Below are 23,694 nucleotides of genomic sequence, written 5' to 3'. Positions count from 1 at the left end.
ACAGGGGCACCTATGTTTTCAATGTGAGGTTGCCAACCCCATTAGTAATCCTGCTCAGACAAGGGCAGTGAAAACAGAGCCCAAGGCTTTAGAAACAGCGAAAAAGGTTCAGTTTTGCCAGATAAACTGGACAGAAGTAACAGACCTTGATTCAAGTCTGAGAGAGGAAGTGAGTGTACAAGGGGCAAATTATTGGGCATTGCTTGACACTGGTGCCGCTCAGACGTTACTGAGGCCAGATTTAATAAAATCTGAAGAAATATTACCTCAGGAAACAGTGACTATCCAAGGAGTGAGGGGTCAACCAGAGAGTTTGCCTGTGGCCCTAGTGAAAATGGAATGGAGAGGCCGAAAGGGCCAATATAAAGTTGGTATTAATGCCCAGCAACAAGAACCAGTAATACTGGGAAGAGATGTTATGGGGGCACAGGGGAAAATATGTGTAGTGACCAGACAGCAAATTGGCAGAGAAAAAGAAGCCATATTAAGGGGGGCTGAAACAAACAGGGTGGAATCTGTTAACCAGCCTCAGGTCACCATAGCAACCACTAGCAGGCCTGCTGAAGAAGACAAACTGTATCAAGTGGTCTCTGGGGAAGAAGCAGATCAATTCAGGGAAGAGCTGCATAAAGATATAAATTTGAAGCAGATAAAGGAACAAGCCCTGACCCAACAGATTCCTTTCACTGACAAACTGAGGAATCAAGTTGTGTGTGAGAATGGGATTTTATATAGACTGTGGATGCCTGCTGAGAGAAAGGATGAATGTGAACCAGTGAAGCAATTGATAGTACCTAGCAAATACAGAACCAGATTGCTAGAGGTAGCCCACGATGTCCCATGTGCAGGACATCTGGGAATAAAAAAGACCAAGAGGAGATTGGCTACACATTATTATTGGCCAAATATCTCCAAGGATGTAAAACAACATTGTCTATCTTGTGGAATATGCCAAAAGGTGGGAAAGAGTGGAGTAAAGACCAAGGCACCCTTAAAGCCCCTTCCTATAATTGGACAACCCTTTTATAGAGTGGGAATAGATTTGGTGGGCCCTTTTTCCAAACCCACAAGGCATGGCAAGAAATATCTATTGGTGGTGGTGGATTTTGCCACCAGGTACCCAGACGCAGAAGCACTGAGATCTGTAGAAGCCCCTGTAGTGGCAGAGGCTTTATTAAAAATCTTTATGAGGCTGGGTTTCCCTCATGAAGTGCTGACAGATCAAGGCAGTGTATTCATGGGAGAAGTGATGCAATGTATGTGGAAATGTTGTGGTCTAAAACATCTAAAGACCACTACTTACCATCCCGCCACTAATGGGCTAACTGAGAGATTCAATGGAGTTTTGAAGGGCATGATCAGAAGCTATGTTCAAGATCACCCACAAGACTGGGATGAACGTTTGGGATGCTTCTTATTTGCATACAGAGAAGTCCCTCAGGAGTCAACAGGCTTCTCACCCTTTGAACTAATGTTTACTAGAAAAGTGAGGTGACCTTTGAAACTGCTAAAAAATTCATGGGAAGGAACTCTGGGAGAGTACAAAACTTCTGTAGTAGATTTTGTATTGGAATTCTGCAATAAATTAACATCAATGATGGAAGTAGTGAAAGAGAATTTGAGTCATGCACAGGAGAAGCAAAGTTACTGGTATGACAGAACAGCCAGAGAACGTGTGTATGATGTGGGAGATATGGTTATGGCGTTCATACCCAGGAAACATGAAAAATTACAGGCTAACTGGGAAGGACCATATACCATCAGAGAAAGGCTTGACACAGTGATGTATGTAATTACCACAGACCAATTAAACAAAAGCAAAGTGGTTCATGTAAATATGTTGAAGCCCTACCATACCAGGGATGCACAGGTGTTGCAAGTTACCTTATTCCCTGAGGGAAGTGGGCCTGAACTTCCACATTTGGTACAGGAAAGCAAAGACAAAGGAGGGGTAGATCAAGTGGAATGGTCAGAGGAGGTGAAGGAGGAAGTAAAAGAGGAGATTCTGAGAGTTTTGAAAACCTATAGGAATCTCTTTAGCAACAAACCTGGCCGAACCAGTATAGTCATACATTCCATTGATACTGGAGATCATGCCCCAATCAGATCTGTTCCGTACCATGTGAATGGGAAAGTTTTGAATGAGATCAAAAAGGAGGTGGAAGATATGCTGGAATTAGGAGTGATCAGGGAATCCATCAGTCCCTTGGCCTCAAGTATTGTCCTGGTTCCGAAAAAAGATGGAACGACAAGGTTTTGCATTGATTATCGGCTAATCAATAAAATTACTGTCTCAGATGCGTATCCTATGCCTAGGGTAGACGCTATGTTAGAGTTATTGGGGGCAGCAACCATTATCTCTACACTAGATGTCTGTAAAGGATTTTGGCAAATGGAACTAGACGAGCAATCCAGAGCCAAAACTGCCTTCAGTACACCAGATGGGTTATATGAGTTTGTGACCTTACCCATGGGACTAAGGAACTCACCAAGTTCATTTCAGAGGCTAATCAATACTGTGTTGCGAGGCATGTCAGATTTTGCAGTGGCCTATATCGATGACGTGGCCATTTTTAGCAAGTCGGTGCCTGAGCATGTCCAACACCTGACAACAGTATTGGAGGCCTTAAGAAAAGCAGGCCTCACAATAAAAGCTAAGAAATGCCAGTTTGGACTAAAGGAAGTAATCTATTTAGGACATAAGGTGGGGAGTGGGAAAATCACCCCCTTATGGAGCAAGGTGGAGGCAATACAAGCATGGCCAATCCCCTTAACCAAAAAACAAGTAAGGGCATTTCTGGGTGTGGCTGGATTTTATAGGAAGTTTGTGAGAAATTTTGGGGAAATAGCAACCCCCTTGCATGAATTAACAAAGAAGAAGTATTCTGAGCGTGTGGTATGGACGGATGAATGTCAGAAGGCTTTTGATCTACTGAAGCAAGCCTTGTGCCAAGGACCCATATTAATAGCACCAGACTATGAGAAACCATTCATCGTGGCTACAGATGCATCGGACCTGGCACTGGGAGTCGTCTTGCTGCAGGAGAGAGAAGGCACCAGACATCCAGTGGCGTACCTGAGTCGCAAGCTGACGCCGACGGAGAAAAACTATTCGTCGGTCCAGAAGGAGTGCCTAGCGGTCGTGTGGGGACTGAACAAGTTGCGCCCATACGTGTGGGGACGAAGATTCACAGTGACTACGGATCATCGGGCCTTGTTATGGTTGCAGACTATGAAAAACCATAACACTATGCTGCAGAGGTGGTCCTGGGCCCTACAGGACTATCAAGTGGACTTCCAGTTCATCAAAGGCAAGGACAATGTACTGGCCGATGGACTTTCCAGGCAAGTGGCTGGGACTGCAGTGACGTGACCAGACAGAGGAACAAAGAAAGACATTTTCCCCATAGAGACTTTTATTTGTTAACGCGACGTATAAATCCTGGAACAGGAATAATACTCTGCTGTTGTTTAAGGGGGGGGGAAATGTGATGTTCCTATATTAATGTATATATGGTAAGTGTTGTTGTTTTAGAAGATACATGGTAAGTGGAGTGAAAGAGGAGGGGGAGTGAATGGGCAGTAGAGTGCGAGATGATTGGCTGAGTGTTTAAAATGGCTGAATGTATAAAAGGACAAGTGAGAGTGGAATCGGGGGGGAGAAGAGAAAGAGTGGATTGCTTGGTGGGGTTTAGAGAGTTGTTTACCAGGAGGGGGGTGGAGTTCGGATTAGTATTGAGTAAAACCATATGCTTATGTGCCTTAAGAAGAAATCTTGTTAATCTTGTTAGCTTTGTTATCTTTAATAAATACTTAATTTGGTTTACCAAAGGCCTGATCCTTGGCTGGGGTTTCACAGACCAGAAGGGAGGGTAAGGTAATGACCAAGGCTGAAGGGGAACTGTAACAAATGGTGGCAGTGGTGAAGAGAATAACAATACCAGTATTCAGAGTCTCTGGGAATACTAGTATTGGGACGTGACTGGTGATCGCCTAGCAGGGGGATCTGTTGAGATCTGTGCTAGAGCGGATAGGTAAACCAGAAGAGAGTGCGGTCCGGACTGGTGGAGTCCCTGGTGGTGCCTAGAGACAGGCAGTAACCACGCGCAGGTAGGACCCTGACAAGGAGAGCCATGGAAGGACGCCTCACAGTGCCCTCTGAGGACGAACAAAGCATGAATCCAAGAAAAAATGGAAGAGGAACTTCACAATTTAAACATAAATAGACAATGGACACTCTTTGAGGACCAGCATGACAAAGGCTTACCTCAAAATGTTTCTTCACATTGGATGAGGAGGAAACAGCTGATCTCAGATTTTTGATCCTTGGAAGGCAGTGATTGCATCGTACAACAACATTTTTCCCACTCTGGCTCACAAATGTACAAGCTTTCTCAAAGCCAAACCATGGTACTTGCTGTTCTGCAGATGTGGCTGTGGGCAACTGGCACTGCTTCATGCCCTCCTCCTCCTCATGCACAGGGCCTCCTTTCTGAACCTCACTTTCTAGTTTTGCCTCCTCAGGATCAACAAGCTGTGACTCAAGTGGCCGCACTAACTGACTGCTGCTCTCAGCAGCAAAACCTGCAACAGGCGTCTCTGTAATAAACAAGAGATAATGCTCCTATATGGGTGAACTTCAGCTGTGATGTGCCCCCATCTCTTCCCCATGCTGCAAGATGCCCCAGTCAGAGTGGAAGTAAGCAGGTCGATAGCACAATTAAAAGAGATCCTATTTGCATCATTTTTGCTCACTGAATAACCCTGGCTGGGCCAGTCTAACCTACTATCTCACAGGGTTGTTGTGAGAACAAAATGAGACTAGGGTTCAAATCCCCACATAGCCATGAAGCTCACTGGGTGACCTTGGGCCAGTCACTGCCTCTCAGCCTCATGAAAACCCTATTCATATGGTCACCATAAGTTGGAATCAACTTGAAGGCGGTACATATATTTTTTATTTTGAATATGATGATTATGATAATAAATATGCAGCATTTCAAATTAATTCTGTATGAGAAGCATTCCATGCCAAGCTTGGAAAACCAAGGATGAGGTATAAAATGTAGACAAAAATACTTTTGACAAAATGCCATTTATCTTTTATATCTATATTTATAATTAGCAATACAGCTGAATGATGTATGTAAAGTATTTTTTCTTTCCCTTTTCTTTTTTATTAATATTTTAGTACTACTGCTAAAGTTCTGATGAAAGAATAAAGCATTCATTAGCCAAATTCAAATGATTAGAACACATCACATAAATTCCACTGAAGTTGGAGTTTTTGCCATAGAAAATGAAAAAAACATATAACCTATGATAGCCCAATAGACAATCAGAACTAATATAAAACCCTATTGCTTCTCATTTGCAAATCTTGCAAGATCTAAGGTAACTCTAGATCATGTGAGTTCAGGTGATGCATGTTATGTACATTTGTATAGATATTAGCAGAGATTGTCAACAGTCTATCTCTCTCTGGGACTGGGAATCTCTCTCTTTCTCACAGAACATGAGTTTGAGAGCTGGGGGACTGAGAGGAGGAGCTGCAAGGACCCTACTTCTCACCTCATCTCTGCCAAGAACAAAAAATCAGCCTTAAGCCATTTATTATACGCCTAATGATTTATTATTTTTATTATTATTACTGAGACAGTTTTTGTCCCACATACAATTCAGTCTTGTGATTAAACAGGACAAAAATACAAATAAAAAGAAAGATGGAGTTCAAATAAATATACAATAAAAAGCTAGCCGGCATTTTAAAAGGCAGGAGTGCTCTGTCTGGATAAATACAGCACACAGGTATGCATCGGAACAAGGGGGAGAGTTCAAAAAGGGGGGGAAGGAAGAGAAGTAGGCCAGAGCTTGGAAAAGTTACTTTTTTGAACTACAGCTCCCATCAGCCTAATCCAGTGGCCATGTTGCCTATGGCTGATGGGAGTTGTAGTTCAAAAAAGTAACTTTTCCAAGCTGTAGGCCGAAGTTTCAGAAGTGCCTTGTGATTGATGGGGGGGTGGCAGCAAGGCAAGGAGAGGCAGTGGGAGGGGCAGAAGGGGCCGTGGGGGGGCAGGGGGGCAAAAATGCCACGGAGTGGCGGAAGGGGCCACAGGGGGCACACACACACACACACAAATCATCGTCACTCACCTCCACAGCTCTTCGCCATTCTGCTGCTGCCTTCTCCTCCGTTGTCCTTGCCCTGGCTTTTTCCTCCGGCATCCATTTTTTCCTCTCAGATGCTAGCAGGCCCTGCCTATTCACCTCTTCCCTCGTGCCTCCTAACACAGATCACGAGGGAAGAGACAGTCTGCGCAGAGGTCCAATCAGTGTGAGGCACATGTCTTGTGTTAACCAATCACAGCCAGGAGCTGACTTCCCCTTGTTCCCGCCCCCAAGTAACGTCCAACCTAACGTGGAAATGTTAAAGTTGCAGCTGAAAAGTAGGGAAATTACTAGTCATTCCGTTACTTGCCAAATGTAATGGAATTACCCACTCATTATTTAAAATTGTAACTAATTACAAGTAACTCGTTAAAAATAACGAGTTACTTCCAAGCTCTGGCATTACCCCATCACTTTCATAACCACAAAAAGTATTTTTAAAAATTTTTTTGTTGTGTTAGGATGACAGAACATTTTCATTGTGCAAAACCTCTGGTATGTGCTTGAATCCCTCCCACAAAATAGCGACAGACTCTGGACCTACCCTAAGTGCTGAAACCTCATTCAGCCACTTTATCCAAAATAAAGATCTCATCCCTCACAAGATCATAAAAAGAAATGTGGTTTCCCAAGAACCTAGGCATATGTCCAAAGAATCCTCTCATTGGGAAAAATCACACCAGGCCCTGCTCTTTTTTAATGCTTGTTGGACCTATATCCAGGTTAAAATTTATTCACTTTTTGAGTTGATTCAAAAAGAACAATTACAGGTACTTAAAACAGGAGTCATTTTTCCAGTTAAACTTGAAAATAAGTAATATGAGAGAGGATTCGATATCTGTTTATAAATATCAAAAGATACGATACAGTAATACCTCACATTAACGTACTCAATGGGACCAGAGCGAGTACGTAAACTGAAAATGTTATTAAAGCGAAGCACTACCTTTTAAAACTTTTTCTCCCTCTCCTTCATGTGGAGCCTCAAAGCCGCACGCTAAAGCCTCTGCTGCTGCGCTGCCGCGCCTCCCAGCTGATTTGTGGTGGTGCGATTTGTTGGCAAGTAAAGGGTTCCTGAGAGTATTTTTTCCATGGCAGAGTTACAAGGCCAAGACGCTCAGAGTCCGTGCAGATCTCAAGGACAAGTATCCAAGGCAACCAGCTGGCCTTATCTATAAGACTTAGCAGATCTGGCCAGTCGGTGTGGGGGTCGAGGAGTTTGTACAGAGAGAGCTTGTGATATATTGTCAGTAAAGTGACTCTTAAAACTTATTGCTTGTCCGGCTCATTGCTTCAACTGGCATCCAGCCTGTCACTATACTGTTCTGCATCCTGGGCATCTGCTTGCGCCAGATACAACATCCAACAAGTGGTAGCAGAGGATGGTTACCTGGTGCTGATGGTTACCTGGTGCTGATGGTTACCTGGTGCTGATGGTTACCTGGTGCTGAGGGTTACCTGGTGCTGAGGATTACCTGGTGCTGAGGATTACCTGGAGTGGAGGATTGCAGAAAAACGGCAGAGAAAAGCCAGAACTGCAGACCAGCGAGTAAAACAGCAGAGAGACGGAGAAACCGAAAGCTGAGCTGAAAGCTGTGAGAGAGCCGTGGGGAAAAAAAAAACCTGACTGAAGGACAGAGGTGAGAAGCTCTAATTACAAAGGCGGTGAACTGTGAAAAGTGAAAGTATGTCTGTTACATTATCAGCCGGGATTCCCTTGGAAAGGCTGACAGGGAAAAATTATGGCACTTGGAAACAGAGAATGCAGGCTTTTCTAGTGAAAGAAGACCTGTGGAAAGCTATCGCAGAAGACCCACCCGCCGGGGTGCCTATTCCAGCAGATTGGAGAAGGCTGGATGAGAGGGCAAAGGCGTTAATTGTTCTTGCTATTGATGATTCTCAACTACTGCACGTGCGTGATGCAACAACGGCAAAAGAAACCTGGGAAACTTTAAGAAATATTCATGTGAAAAAGACTGCCAGTTCTAAAATATATCTTGCCAGAAGATTGTATCAGATGCGCTTATCTGGAGATACAACCATGTCAGAGCATTTGTTGGAAATAAACAGACTGTTTACTGAGTTGTCAGAACGTGAAATTGAACATTCTCAAACGCAAAAAGTGTATATCACATTAGCTTCCCTAGATTCAAGTTATGATAGTCTGGTGAGCTCTTTGGAAGCAATGGACGATGCAAATCTCAATATGGATTATATAGAAGGCAAACTTTTACAAGAATTCCAAAGGAGACAGGAAATGGCAAAGCAGGAAAAGACTGAGTCTAAAGACAACGTGGAAAAACAGAACAACAAAGCTGCACAAGAGAGACTGTATGGACAAAAAGCATGTTACTTTTGTGGTTCCAAACAACATCTTCAAAGGAATTGTGAAGCAAGAAGAAGAGAAAGAGGAAGAAAACCATGTGTACAGGTGATCTATGCTAGTAAGAATAAGCAATGTATTAACAATAAGCAGGGAAATAACTGTAAAGATTTATGGGCAATTGACAGTGGGGCAACAAATAGTATAATCAAAGATAAATCTATGTTTCATACATTTTGTGATGAAGAGGATCATGTAATAATGGCTGATGGATCTAAGAAACAGATAAAAAATAGGGGTACAGTGAAATTAGCAGGTTTCAATACCATTATGACAGATGTGCTGTTTGTTCCTGATATCAAATGTAACATTATGGCTGTGTCGAAACTCAATGAAATGGGGTTCACAGTAATGTTCAAAAGGGGTTCAGTGCATGTAATGAGAGGAGAAAAAATATTCATGAAAGGAATAGTGAGGGACTCATTGTTCTTCTTACATGTGAAACAAACAAATCATGTACTCATGTGTGCTAATAAGAAACCCCATAATAATTGTGTTCATTTATGGCACAGAAAACTAGGCCATATAGGATATGAAAATGTGGTGAAAACAACAGAGAACAGTAATGATGTGACATTGAGAAACTGTGAAAAATATGTAGACTGCCACGTGTGTAAACAAACTAAGGCAGTTGTGGCTGCAAAGAACAAAGAAGCCATGCCCAGTACAAATGCACCTTATCAATTAATACATGTGGACTTAGTGGGGCCATTTCAACCTACTCAGGGGGGTGCAAGATATTTCCTGACAATAGTTGATGATTTTTCAAAATTCTGCACTGTTTATTTACTAAAAGCTAAAAGTGAAGCTGCAGAGAAACGGAAAAGATTTATTACAAAAATTGAAGTGCAGTTTGGTGTCAAAATACAGAGAATAAGATCAGATCAAGGAGGAGAGTTCTTAGGACACTCTTTTACTGAATACTTGGATAAAAGAGGAATAAAACAGGAGTTAACAGCCCCTTATAGTCCTCATCAGAACAGGTTAGCTGAACGCTGGAACAGGTTGCTTCAGGACTCAATAAGATCAATGCTATGTGACTCCTCTTTAACACAAGGTTTCTGGGGAGAGTGTGTTCTGTATTCAGCTTACATTCAAAACAGAATATTCCATAAGGCCACTGGAATGTCTCCTTACCAGAAATTGTATGACAGAAAACCCAGATTAAACCATTTGATTAGGTTTGGAGCAGAATGCTGGGTACATGTTCCCAAAAATAAAAGGACAGGGAAGCTGCAAAGGAGAGCAGACAAAGGGTACATGCTGGGATTTGAAAACACATATTACAGAATATGGCTGCCAAAACAAAGGTCTGTAGTGTTAAGCAGAAGCGTGCAAGCAATAGAGCAGGATTGGGAAGAGAAAACATATGTGGAGTTGGGAAACACTGAAGGTAGTAATGAACAAGAACAGGCAGACACAGTACCAATAAAACAAGAAGAAACAGGTAGCAGTAGTGAATCAAGTTCTAGCTCTGAGAGAGAAACAGAGGAATCGCCTGACACAGACACAGACACTAAGGCAGAAATACAACCACGCAGATCAGAGAGAACAACCAAAGGTATTCCACCTGTTAGATTTAAAATAAATTCCATTAAACATATAGACTTCAGTAACTGAAAAAAGTGGGATGATGGGAATCATGAAAAATAATTGCTGAAATAAATGTAATAAAAATGATGCTGAGATTGCAATGGAGTAACTGTATTACAAATGATGCTGATGTAAACTGAAGAAAAGAAATGTATCATGTGGAGAAATGTAATTTAAGTGACTGCAAGAAATGTAACTGTAATTGTGATAACAAAAGTTGGAAGAAACATGAAAGATGTAATGTAAATGATAAAGGTTTATGCTATGGAAAAATAGGTGGGGGGTGTTGGCAAAGAAAGAGTGCCTGAATGTATTTTTCCACAGCAGAGTTACAAGGCCAAGAAGCACAGAGTCCGTGCAGATCTCAAGGACAAGTATCCAAGGCAACCAGCTGGCCTTATCTATAAGACTTAGCAGATCTGGCCAGTCGGTGTGGGGGTCGAGGAGTTTGTACAGAGAGAGCTTGTGATATATTGTCAGTAAAGTGACTCTTAAAACTTATTGCTTGTCCGGCTCATTGCTTCAACTGGCATCCAGCCTGTCACTATACTGTTCTGCATCCTGGGCATCTGCTTGCGCCAGATACAACATCCAACACGATTGCGTCTATTTCCACCCCTGCGCGCTAAAGCCTCTGCTGCTGCGCTGCGTTTCTGGAGAAATACAGGCATATGAAGCATGTACGTTATAGTGAGGCGATGTTAAGTGAAGCGACATTAAGTGGGGTATGCCTGTATAGGAGAGGTGGAAGACCTATTTAGCTTACAGAAGGCTATTGGTATCATGGCCACAGAGATGTTCCTGGCACCTTCATTTTGTAGTTTATATCACATGATGAAGACTCACCTTTTAACCCTAGCCTTTGACACCTGAGAGAGAGATATTTTAGGACCCACACTATTCTCTTGATTGCATTTGTTTTAAATAATTTTAAAATGAATGTAACCCACCATGGGACCTTGTGGAGAAGGGCAGGTGAGAAATAATCATAATCTAAGAATGGTATACTGGACTTCCAAAATATTGCTTGGAAGTCGGAATATGGTACTAAAAAGGTAAAATGGTTTATCTGGAACAATTGTTGGGGCAAATAACCTTACAAAATTCAAAAAATAAGCTGGATAAATTTATAAAGGGTATCTGATAATCTTATAATGGATCCAGAGAGAAAGGATCAATTGTTCTTGAGTCTCAGTTATTTTCCAGTTTAATATGGAAATGCTCCTGCATTGCTATGTGGACCGGTAAACTTTATAATTTCCTTCATCAAAATTGGGAGTATAGATAATATCCCCATTACAGTAACACACCAGAATGGCTTAAAATAAATGTTAACAGTCACCAGTAGTGTGGAAGAGCCAGATAAAAATATGCATTGACATTGACTTCAACTGAGCATCATCTGCTTCAGTGTAATCCTTATTGTTCAAAGGAAGCCAAAGCTTTGTTCAACGATGTGCTAGCTCTGAAAGAAAAAGCACACTTTAACTTAATTACATTTGGTGCACGGAAGAAGGGACCCGCATATCTACTCAGCCTGTACAGTAGGAATCCATTTATGACTCCCAAATCTCAGTCTTTTATTGTTATCAGTCACAGATATTAATATTTTAAGTGGTAATTAGATGCTTGCCAAGACCCATTGAAATTGGAGGAGTGGAGAAGAAGTGTAAACTTACATAGGATCAGGTGGCAAGTTAACTTATTAAAGCTTGTGGGCTTGATACAAAGGTGAAAAGCAGTCCAGAAATCTTAGGATATGGAGGAGAGGTCCTGTTCACTATATCTGAATGTTGGTTGGAATCCAAGCACAGCCCCATGCTGTGGTGTCATAGCTGGCATGGAAGATAGGAATGCAGCATGACTCTTCAGTCTTTATCAGAACTGGATACTTTAAATCAGGGATGGAGAACCTGCACCTCTCCAGAGGTTGCTGGATTCCAACTCCCATCAGCCCTAGCTAGCATGGCCAATGGTGGGGCCCAACCACATGTGTTGGGCAACAGTTTTCCAGTCTTCTTAGCCCCAGGAATTGGTGGCAGTTGTTTTTTCAAAATAACTTTGTGTTGGAGTGCCAAACCTTGAGTGGGGGAATATAGGATGTTGCCTTATAATGAGTCAGAACTTTGGTCCACGAAGCTCAGGATTGTCTACACTGACTGGCAGCAGCTTTCCAGGGTTTCAGATTGGAGTATTTTCCCAGTCCTATGTGAGAGGATGGGCAGTTGGGCAATGAACCTGGGTGCCATGTTTGGAGCTGAGGAATGCAGGCACACACAGTTCAGTAAGGTTTTCCCTTTTTATTAACATTACATCAATGTTAAAAGCCTTACCACACACTCAACTAACTACACTTTCTAGGAACTATTTCCCTGACTGATGCTGTCTAAACTTCTCTCTGGTCATAGACGTTGACTCAGCACCCCCTCCTTGTCACCACCCACTTTTGCATGCAAACATTTGCTCCATCGAACTGCCAGCCTTTGCTCTTTGTGCCTCTGGATTCTGCGAGAGCAGAGGGAGAAGGGCTGCACCTCAACTTCCTCCTCCGACTGAGGGGGGCTGGTAGCCTGGGCAGGTGTGGGAATCTGCTGTGTGCCCAGATGGGAATCTACCAGTTGGTCAGGTGGTTCCTGCGCCACTGCGCTTCCACAGGGAGAGTGCAAAGTTGGGGATGCTGCAAGCCCTCCTCCCTCAAACCCTCAGTCAAGTCATCAAAGTCAGAGCCCTCCTCCCTGTCCTGGGTCACAACATCATCCCCCCTTCATGCCCAGACTCCCCCCACCCTGATGGCCTGGGCTTGTTTGGGTAGTTTTCATGAAATTCTCTCACCAAATCCAGTGAGTGTACATTAGTCGTCGACTCCCAACAATGATCCTCTGGTGCATACCCCAACCACTGAATTAAGTACTGTAGTTTTCCCCGATGCTGTCGGGAGTCCAGGATCTGCTCCACTTCATACTCTTCCTGATCATTCACCAACACCAGTGGGGGTGGTGCTTCCACTGTGCAATGTGCATCTGGCGGCTGCTTGGAAGGAAACAAAGAGCGGTGAAAGACAGGATGAACCCTCAATGAGGGGGGAAGACGTAAACAAAACACCACTGGGTTAATCTGGGCTTCCACTTCAAAAGATCCCAATCTTCGGGATTGCAGCTTTTGGCTAGGAACCCATGTGGGCAAATATCATGTGGACAGCGACACCTTGTCCCCCACCTGAATCTCTGGGCCAGGCTGGTGGTGCCGATTTGCCTGCCACTTTCATCCACATTAGCTGTTTCTGTAGCAGCTGTTGCATAGCCTGCAGCGTCGATAAGGAGTGGTGAGCATCCAATACAACGTGTAGAAAAAGGGGTCAAAGACCAGAATGCTGAGGTTTTTTTGCAATAAAACCAGTTTCCCAAAAAAACCTCAGCATTCTGGTCTTTGACCCCTTTTTCTACGCATAGCCTGCAGCTCCTGCACAAACTCAGCTACCGCTGGTACAATCGGGGTGGCCCTGGGATGTCCAAAAGTGCATGGATGGTACCCCATGTTAGCAAAGAAGGGAGTCTATTGCGTTGAAGCATGTACAGAATTGTTGTAAGCAAACTCCACCAAAGGTAGCAGTTTTACCCAGTCATCTTACTGAGAGTTTACATAACAATGGAGATACTGTTCTAGAGTAGCATTCGCCTTCTCTGTCTGACCATCTGTCTGAGGATGATGTGCAGATGACAGTCTTAACTCATTTCCCAACAAATGCCATAATGCTTGCCAAAATTGGGCTGTAAACTGAGATTCTTGATCTGAGACCAAACTAGAGGGGAGTCCATAGAGCTGGAAAATGTGCTCTACAAAGAGTAGGGTGGTCTCTCAGGCCTAAGCAAGGGATAAAGTGAGCCATTTTACTAAAGGCATCCACAACCACCAAATTGTCATCTTTCCCCTTGAAGTGGAAAGGTCTGCGATGAAGTTGAGAGTCACCATTTGCCACGGTCCCTCAGGCATGGTGGGTGCTTAGCCCTCATGCAAGTTGGGCAGGACTGGGTGTACCTCTCCACATCATGTTTGACTTTAGGCCACCAAAAGTCTCATGCGACAGTCTGCAAGGTTTTAAAGACCCCAAAATGACCAGCAGTAGGGATGTCATGACATTGGTGGAGGACCTTAGATCGCAGTTCTCTGGGAGGCACATTCAATGCCTCATAGTGATAGAGCAGACCTTCCCCTCTTGGAGTATCTGGGGGTGGGGGGAATTCTGTGCAGCTTGCTCCATTTCGGGCTCCATTTACACACTCCTGTGCGAACTGGTCTTTTTCCTGAGCACTGTGCAACTCCTTCACCCAAGAATCGGGGCAACCTGCAATCACCATTTTCTCCAGCCGAATAATGTGACATAACATATCAACAGGTTGATCCTCCCTGAACTCAGGCTTGTGAGACAAGGCATCCGCTTGATTGTTTTGTGCTTATGGGATGTAGTGGATACGAAAGTGAAACCTGGCAAAGAACTACGCCCAATGCACCTGATGCTGATTCAACTAATGGGCCATCTGAAGGCTGTCCAAATTCCAATGGTCCATAATAATAATAATAATAATAATAATAATAATAATAATAATAATAATAATAATTTATTTTTGAGTCGCCTATCTGGCCGAATTAACGGCCACTCTAGGCGACGTACAAAATAAGATAAAAATACAACATATAAAATACAACATAAGTCATAAACCTCAGACTATAATTAATCAAAACCATCCGCAACTGTATCACAATAAAACTAGTCCAGCCCAGGAATCTTGTATGCCTGCCTGAATAGCCAGGTTTTTAAGGCTCGACGAAAACTTGGCAGGGAGGGGGCATGGCGAAGGTCATAGGGCAGGGAATTCCAAAGGGTAGGGGCCACGATCGAAAACGCCCTCTCTCTGGTCCGCACCAGCCTAGCTGTTTTAACTGGTGGGACCGAGAGAAGGTCTTGTGAGGCTGATCTCGTCAGGTGGCATATTTGGTGATGCCGGAGGTGCTCCTTCAGATAAACTGGGCCAAAACCATTTAGGGCTTTAAAGGTCAGTACCAACACCTTGAATCGGGCCCGGTAAACAACTGGTAACCAGTGAAGATCTTCTAACACCGGAGTGATGTGATCCCAGCGATGGCAGTTCTTAATCAAACGTGCCGCCGCATTGTGCACCAGCTGTAATTTCCGGACCGTTTTCAAGGGTAACCCAATATAGAGCGCATTACAGTAGTCCAAGCGAGAGGAGACCAGGGCATGTACCACCTGTGGGAGCAGATGGACAGGAAGGTAGGGTCGCAGTCTCTGTATAAGATGTAATTGATACCAAGCTTCCCGGCTCACTGCCAAGACCTGAGCCTCCATGGACAGCTGGGAGTCAAGAATGACTCCGAGGCTGCAGACCTGGTCCTTCAGGGGTAATCTTACCCCATTAAACACCAGGTCTATATCTCCTAGCCTTCTCTTGTCTCCCACAAGCAGCACCTCGGTCTTGTCAGGGTTCAGCTTCAGCCTATTACCTCCCATCCATTCACTTACGGACTTCAGGCACTTGGAAATGGTATCCACAGCCACCTCTGGTAAGGACTTAAACGAGAGATAGAGCTGAGTGTCATCCGCATATTGGTGACACTGCAACCCAAATCTCCTGATGATGGCTCCCAGCGGCTTTACATAGATGTTAAATAGCATGGGGGAGAGGATAGATCCCTGTGGCACACCACAGTTGAGAGGCCAAGGGTCTGAAACCTCATCTCCCAATGCTACCCTTTGATGCCTTTCTGAGAGATAGGAATGGAACCACCGTAAAACAGTGCCCCCTATTCCCATTCCCTCCAGGCAATCTAAAAGGATACCGTGGTCGACGGTATCGAAAGCCGCTGAGAGATCCAGGAGGACGAGGAATGTGTGTTCTCCCCTATCCAACGCCCTCCTCAAATCATCCACCAGAGCGACCAAGGCTGTTTCAGTTCCATGACCAGTCCTGAAGCCCAATTGGAATGGATCTAAATAATCTGCTTCATCCAAGTGTGTCTGTAACTGTTTGGCCACCACTCGCTCAATCACCTTGCCCAAGAATGGAAGATTAGAGACTGGGCGAACCTCCACTTCGTGCTGCGCTCCCTCCAACAGATATCACCAAGTCTCAAAAGCATCCCAAATAGCCAGGAGCCCTTTCTCCCACAGTGTAATTGCCCTTAGCACTTCACAGCTTTCTAGAAAAGTAGGCGCAGGGACACCCCCCCACTCTGAGCTGGCTGCAACAACACTGCTCCAATGGCTACGTCTGACGTATTGCTTTCTACCATGAAAGGCTGGTGAGGGTCTGCATGTTGGAGTACTGGCTCTGAGGTGAACAACTGTTTCGACTCCTCAAACACTTTCTGCGCTGCTTCAGACCAGTGAAATGGCCCTGGCCCTTTAGGCAGTCCGTAAGGAGGGCTGTCTTGTGGGAAAAAGCTGTGGTGAAACATCAATAGTAGTTGGCAAAGCCCAAAAAACACTGAAGGTCCTTCTTGGTTTTAGGGGGGGTGCCATGAAAGCACACAAAACACTTTCTCTGGATCCATCTCGACTCCAGCGGGGGAAATGTGGTAACCCAAAAAGTCCAAAGTGGTCAAATAAAACTCGCACTTCTCTAGCTTGGCGTACAGATGATGCTCTTGGAGTCTCTGTAACACCTCCTTTACATGTGCTTCATGCTGCTTGCAGGAGTCTGAAAAAATGACGATGTCATCTAAATAAACTATCACGAAATGGTCCAGATAGTCCCAAAATATGTTGTTCATTAAAGACACTAGGAGCATTCGAAAGTCCAAATGGCATTACTAAGTACTGAAAGTGCCCATAGCATGTCTTGAAAGCCGTCTTCCACTCATCGCCTTCCTTAATTCGGACCAAATTGTAAATTCCACGTAAATCCAATTTGGTGTAAATTTTTGCAGAGTTCAGACGTTCCAGCATCTCCCCAATCAAAGGGAGAGGGTACCGGTTGGGAATGGTGATTTTATTGAGTTCCCGGTAATCCTTACATGGATGAAGCTCCCCACTTTTTTGTTGACAAACAACAGCAACGCCCCCACGGGGGATTTAGATGGCCGGATGAAGCCTCGCTGTAGATTGGTATCCAGAAACTCTCACAGTGCTGCTAACTCTGGCTCTGACAGGGAGTAGATATGCCCCGATGGGATGCATGCCCCCAGCACCAAGTCTATGGCACAGTCATAGGGGCAGTGAGGGGGCAGTTGGTCAGCTTCTTTCTTGTCAAACACATCCCTGAACTCCTGATACTTTGTAGGCAGGGGTGTCTCTGCCAACAGCATCGTGGCAGAAAGTAACAGAGGCGCAGAACTCTCAGGGGGCTGGCAATGCTGCTCACAATAATCTGACTGAAACATCACAGTTGCCTCCTTCCAGGAAATGACAGGGCTGTGTTTAACCAGCCAGGGCATACCCAGCACCACTGGGAAATGGGGTAAAGCAGCTAGATAAAAAGCCATTCATTCTACATGCCCAGGCACTTCTACCCTCAACAGTACAGTAGCCTTGGCTACCACTCCTGACTTCAGTGGCTTTCTGTCTATGGTTTCCACCAGGAGGGGAGTCTGGAGCTTAGTAATAGGCACTTTGTGCTTATGAGCATAGTCCAGGTCTATAAACTTGCGGAAGTCCCCGAATCAACCATGGCAAGCACCTGAAGGTCCTCCCCAGCAGGCTAACCCAAGCAGACAGGTAGTAGAAAGGCAGATCTAGAAGGGAGTGGCTTAACTTGAGGTTGTTGGCTGACAGTCGATCCCAGTTCTTGGACCTCTACAAGGGCTGGGGTTTGTAGTTTTCCTGCAACAACACCCTTTCCATTTTGGAGGGGCAGGACCTGGTCATATGGCACGACCTCCTGCAGTACAGACATAAGTCCTCCTTGCATCTCTTCTCTTTCTCTTCTTCTGACAAATGAGGCTGCACCCCTCCAATTTGCATGGTCTCTCCCCCCTGATTGTAAGGGGGTTCCCACGCTAGGTGGATTGCTGATGTGGGGAAGCGTTAAAGGGGGCAAGGATCAAGCCGCCTTTGCTCTATGTTCCTGGCAGCAACCCTCTAGCTGGCTGTTGATCTGGAAACAAAGCTGCATGAGTTCTGCAAAAGTGCTTGGTGGAGGGGCTCGAGCCAACTCATCCAAAACCTCTGAGCTGAGTCCCTGGAGGTATAAAAATATCAGTCCAAAGTCATTGAAATCTGTCTCCTGAGCCAGGATGCGAAAACAGTTGGTGTAAGTTCCCACTGAATTTTTTCCTTGTCTCAGGCACCCCAACTGGCTGGACACCGTTTCCTTGCACTGGGGGTCCTTGAAAATCTCGGCCATGGCATTAACAAAGGCAGTATGCTTGGTCAGGACAGGATCATTTCAAAGCAGTAGCGGGGTTCCCACTGAGCAGCCTCCCCCTCTAGTAGACTGATGATGAATGCCACCTTCACATCGTCATTGAGGAATTCCAACTGTCATACACACATATACAGTTCACACTAGGCAAGCTCGACTTTCCCCCCATAACGGGCTGGCATTCTGACTGGGGGTTTGCTCCTGGGCGCTGGCTGTTGCATAGGGAGTCCCTGAGCAGCCAGCTGAGTCATCTGGGAGCGCAAGGCTTGATTCTTGGCTCAAAGAGACTGGGTTTCTGTCTTAAGGCTTTGAAAGTTTGTTAGGATGGTTTGCATGGCTTGCTGAAAGTCCTCCCCTGCTCCTCCATTTGCTTCCATCCTTTCGGTCATGGGGGCGCCGGAGGGAGAAGACGTTGGCTGAGTCAAACTGTCCCATTTGTAGCTGAGCAACGCAGACACACACAGTTCAGTAATGTTTTCCCTTAATGTTACATCAATCTTAAAAGCCTTATGACTCAATCAACTAACTACACTTTCTAGGAACTATTTCCCTGACTGATGCTGTCTAAACTTCTCTCCAGTCACAGATGTTGACTCAGCACCCCCTCCTTGTCACCACCCACTTAAGTTGGTTTCTCTTTCATGCGCAAATGTTTGCTCCTTCAAACTGCCGGCCATTGCTCTTTGCACCTCTGGATTCTGCGAGAGCGAGGGGAGAAGGGCTGGACCTTGACTTCCCCCTCTGACTGAGAGGGGCTGGTAGCCTGGGCAGATGTGGGAATCTGCTGGGCACCCGGATGGGAATCTACCAGTTATTCAGGTGGTTCCTGCACCACTGGAGAAGGGGGCGTGCTCTCGGCAGCGACTGCTGACAGCTCTCTTTGTGCTTCCACAGGGAGAGTGGGGAGTTGGGGATGCTGCAAGCCCTCCTCCCTCAAATCCTCAGTCAAGTCCTCAAGGTCAGAGTCCTCCTCCCTGTCCTGGGTCACAACACTGGGACCTTCTGCAGCAAAGCACTCAGCCACAATTCTCTCCCAAGAAAAAGTGTGGACCCTCTTTCTCCCAGTGTAGGTAGGGCCAGCACTTCTATTAGGCAAACTGAGGCAAGTTCTTCAGTTTGTACATGCATGGAACATAGGGCTGACAGGTCTCCAGTTTTTGTCGGGAGACTCCAGATTTTTGGGGTGCTCTCCAGGTCTCCAGGTGAGTCACCTTAATCTCCTGACTCTCAGCTTTCATTTTTTTTTTTAAACTTTCTAGGTGGTCTGGTTCCCGAGATATGCATCAAAACATCAGCTGCCCCTGCAACTTCCGTTAAATGAGCATGTAGCTGGCTGCTCTAATCCTGCCCTTTCAGGTTTGTAGCCACTAAGTGAAGTCAGGGTATATGCTACTTGACAAGGCAGTAACTAGAGCCCTTTTCAAGTCAGAAAAATGCTTTTTCCTGCTTTTCTGAAAATCTCATCAATTGAGTAAGTATATAGCATTCAGTCTTTTCCTCTCTTGTGTGCAGGAGTCAAACAAGTTTAATTTTCCTGGGCTGTTGAAGGGGGCACTGTTTTGAAAACCTTCCCAATATGAAGCTTTACACCTATACTCATTTTTCTGGGAGTAAAGCTGCAATGCTAATCCCACATACCCAAAGTAAACCACACTGAATTCAATAGGACTTACTTTTGAGTAGACATGGTTGGAATTGTGCTATAAATTAATGGGACTTTTGAGTGAACATAGCAAAGAATTGTCTTTATGTTGTAAATCTTTCTCTCCCTCTCCAATCCTATTTTTTAAAGCTGGGAGGGCTTACTTAGGTATCACTGCTTTTATTATGTAGGAAACTAATATTTATTTTTTTTAACAAATGTTCTGCAATGACCAACTGGTTTTGACAATAAACTACTATATGGGGTGAATGCATTTTTTTTTAATCTCCAGTGTGTGTGTATATGGAGTTTTTGCAACAACCCTATGAAGTAGGTTGCTGACTGGAAACCAAGACAGCTCATAACAAGAAATAAATCCCTTTAAAATGCATTAAAAAAAGCATAAACAGTTGCAAAACAGCTTAAAGAGACATGATGAATGTTGGGTTGGGTGAGTGAAGCTCCTTATCACTTGAGGTTACAGTTCTCTGCTCACTTCCTTGTTTGAATAAGCCCCATTAAATACATTGGGACTTGCTTCTGAGTAAACAAACATAGGGTTGCATATAAATATCTTTACAGGTTGTGTAAACAATAAACATCTTTGACAGTCATGCTTATATAAATATTTCTTCATACTCTGTCCCAATAAGTACCTGATTTCACTCTATGGTTATACATTATTATTACCTCTACATTTTAAGTATGCCCTTCTTCCCTGGGGTGGTCATGGTTCCCCTCTGTGATTTTCATCCTGAGGGGCAGATTAGGCTGAGAGATGGTGAGTAGCCCATGGTTGCCCGGTAAACTTTATATCTCATTTCCATTTAAAAAAATTAATTAAAACAATTTACATGCAGGCAACGTTTATTGAGTAGATCCACATAATACATTTAAGGCACATCCAACCTGCATTTAAAGAATATGACCTCCCCTAAACAATCCTGGGAAGTGCAGTTTCACCATCACAGTTATAGTTCCCACCACCCTTAACAAACTACAGTTCTCATGATTCTGTAGTGTGACTCATGTGCTTCAAATATGTGTTGAATATGCTTTAAATGAATGATGTGGATCTGCACTAGGTATGATGTGCATTCATTAATGAATTGAAAAAAAATTAAAACATTTAAACAGGGGAAGGGCTGTAGCTCAGTGGTAGGTCATATGCTTTGCATGCAAAGGTCCAAAATTCAATTTCTGGAAAAGACTATTGTCTGGAATCCTGGAAAGCCAATGCTAGTCTATGTCACCAGTACTCAGCTAGAAGGCACAAAATGGCCTGAGTTGGTATAAGGCAGATGTTGCGTAGCGTGTTAATGCCTAAGCTAAATGCCCGGTGTCCAGCGTACCCTTATGACCACAGCCAAACAGAATAAAGACGGACTACAGCGAGTCATGTAGCAAGGATCTTTACTGTTTCTTTAGGCAAAGTACTCAATGATTCAACTCTCTTACTTCTATCAACACCCCCACACCTTGCGGTTTCTTTTTCCAAGGCTTTATACACACGGTTCGCTCTGTGCCAGCTGCAGCTTCTCCTGTGAGCTGTCCTTGAGCTGCTGCACATGTTAACCCTTCCCTGTCTTTCTGGAAAAGCTAGCATACTACACTGTCCAGTAGCCTACAGCTCCCACCTTTTCCATAAAGACATATCATTACACGTTTGTTCATGTTACATAATGCACTTTCAATGGTATGGTTTTATACAGTTGTCAATACAGTCAAACATGCCAAGCATGGTAATCATTTTACTGTATTTCTCTTCACATAGTGGTTTGGTCATGACGTCCGCCAACATGTCAGCAGTGTTACAGTAAATCAAAGTGATGAACCCTTGCTGTATGCATTCTCTGACATGGTGATATCTAACGCTAATATGTTTTGTTTGCTTGGTGCTTGCTTCAGACGTCGCCATTTGTATGCATGTTTGATTGTCTTCATATACCCTTATAGGCTTTTTGACCTCTATACCTACTTCTTGTGTTAGGTGCTCGAACCATTGCAGTTCGTTGCACGCGGTTGACAAACCAATGTACTCAGCTTCTGAGCTGGATGTTCTGCTACACCAGTCAATCACTGACCCGTGTAATAGCATAACCAGTCCAGTGGTTGACTTTCGGCTCATTGGTTCACCCGCATGGTCTGCATCAACAAAACATTCCATGCCACCCTTTCCCTGCACGGAAAGAATCAACCCCTTCTTGCTGGAGCCCTTGAGGTATCTGAGCACTCTCTTGACCCCTTGCCAGTCTTTTTCTGTGGGTTTCTCCACCTTCCTGCTTAGGATACTGACTGCGTTACATACATCCGGGCGTGTTACCTTTACTAAGTATTGTAGTTTGCCTAAGATGTGTCTGTATAGGTTTGGGTCTACACATTGTGTCTCGTGTGTTTCTTGTTGGAACGAGACAGTCATGGGTGTCCTTACTGGTTTACAATCTGACATCCCACATTCAGCTAGTAGCTGCTTTATTTTTATTTCCTGTCGCAACATAAAGCTACCATCGTCACTACGTATGATATCAGTCCCTAAGTAATGCTTCACTGGCCCCAAACATTTCATATCTACGAGTTGTCATAGGCTATCATGGAAGTCAACCTCATCTTTCTCATCTTGGAATACATATAGTATATCATCCACATACACAGAACAATACATGGTTTTTGTTCCATGTTTTTTCACATACACACATGTGTCTCCAATGCATCGTCTAAAACCCATAGACCTTAAGACTTCGTCCAACTTCGTGTTCCAGCACCTCGCACTCTGGCGGAGACCGTATAAAGATTTGTGCAACCTGCACACTAGGCCTGGTTTTGATATAAACCCTGGAGGTTGCTCCATGTATATCTCTTCCTGCAGGTCTCCATGCAGGAACGCAGTCCCTATATCATAATGATATACCGTCATGTGTTTCATTGCAGCTATCTTTAGCAGTATTCTAATGGACTCATGCTTTATAACAGGGGCAAAGACAGCATCATAGTCAATACCGTATTGCTGTTTAAACCCCTTTGCTACCAGGCGTGCTCTGTATTTTTGCACCTTTCCTGAATCAGTTCTTTTTCTCTTGAACATCCACTTGCAGCCAATCGCTTTCTTTCCTGTGGGAAGGCTCCCTAGCATCCATGTACCGTTCTTATCTATGGCCTTTAGCTCCTCTTGCATGGCTTCCTGCCATTTGGCCTGCTCGGTTTCAGGCAACCGCCTGATATCATCGATGCAGGAGGGTTCCTCCTGTATCGCATCAGGTGTGCTTATGGCAGCGGTGAATGCCAGAGATGGCTCTATCACCGGGCACATCATCGTTGCACGGTCTGGGCTCTTGCTGTTAGCCTTGTGTGGTTTTACTTCCTCTTCCACCCTCTTACTATCCCTTTTGGGTCTCAAAGTTACATAAAACAGTGAATTCTTTAAATAACCTTGTAAACAAACTCTATCCCCTTTTCTTATCGTACATATTCCATGTTCAAATATTACTCCATAACCCATGGAATTCAATTTCGTAACAGACAATATATGATTT

Source organism: Rhineura floridana, chromosome 3 (genome assembly GCF_030035675.1).
Source record: "Rhineura floridana isolate rRhiFlo1 chromosome 3, rRhiFlo1.hap2, whole genome shotgun sequence".
Classification (NCBI taxonomy): domain Eukaryota; kingdom Metazoa; phylum Chordata; class Lepidosauria; order Squamata; family Rhineuridae; genus Rhineura; species Rhineura floridana.
Note: the sequence above shows the minus strand (reverse complement) of the source record.